This window comes from Diaphorina citri, unplaced genomic scaffold, assembly GCF_000475195.1.
Source record: "Diaphorina citri unplaced genomic scaffold, Diaci psyllid genome assembly version 1.1 scaffold21923, whole genome shotgun sequence".
Taxonomy (NCBI): Eukaryota; Metazoa; Arthropoda; class Insecta; order Hemiptera; family Psyllidae; genus Diaphorina; species Diaphorina citri.
In genome coordinates, this window is record NW_007399270.1 from 1 (window position 1) to 859 (window position 859).

General features: G+C 36.9%; 1 long non-coding RNA gene across 1 annotated transcript; it reads right to left on the reverse strand.

Annotated features, from left to right (window-relative positions):
• Positions 1-11: 11 nt before the first annotated feature.
• LOC113473268 lies at positions 12-658 on the reverse strand. The gene is made up of 2 exons (XR_003395291.1): positions 535-658; positions 12-46 (listed from the first exon to the last, which is right to left on the reverse strand). It is a non-coding gene; the product is annotated as an uncharacterized LOC113473268 (long non-coding RNA).
• Positions 659-859: the final 201 nt, after the last annotated feature.

The window sequence follows — 859 nt, forward strand, 5'->3', positions numbered from 1 at the left end:
TCGGCAAACGAGGTGATTTTGTGATTGGGTGAGAATCCTTGTAAAGCTGCGAAACGAGAGAACAATGATGAATTATTTCAGAAAGACCCTAGTCTTATACATAGAAAACAAGCAGACCTTTAGATATAGATTATGGTGGCGAGGTTTTGTAAATAGTTGACCTATTATAAAAAGAACGACTTAGGATATGTATGTAAAGGACGATTTTTTTTTTCTTCTTTTTTTTAAACTCTTAAATGTCACTGCTAAGGGTTTTAAATAAAGGGTGTTTATGCCTCTACTAATCGGCGACACGTTACCCCTCTCGTTACATTAACCCCTATTAGGGCCTTATTGTTCTAACTTATAACAATGTTTCTTCTTCTTCTTATTATTATTATTATTACACAATTTGATCAAATCTTTATTTACAAAAATATATATACAAGTTGGACAAAAATTGAGGATAAAATTAACAAAGTTTGATCAAGGGTGGGGTTAATGCCTATGGCATTCTCTACCACCCCACCCTATTCTTCTTCTTTTTCAACTTACCGTTTTTGAGAGAAGTTTTCCCGCCAGATAGCGCTCCCAGAGGTAAAGATCCAGTGGGAGTGAGACCCTTCAGCTGAAGTACGCTCTCGCTCTCTTCTCTGCAAGACAAACACAGGTGACAAATTATTAGTAAAGTTACTCTAATCTAATCTACTTATTTCTAAATCTACTAATTTCCCGAATTTTCTGCCTATTCCCTCTTACTCTCGCTCTTCCCCAATCTTAAACTCCCCTTTTATAAACTACAAGCCGAAATCCTTAAGGCATGGCCGTACTCTATAAACCTCATGTCACTCATCCATTTAGTGGTCTTGCTCGGCGTAGC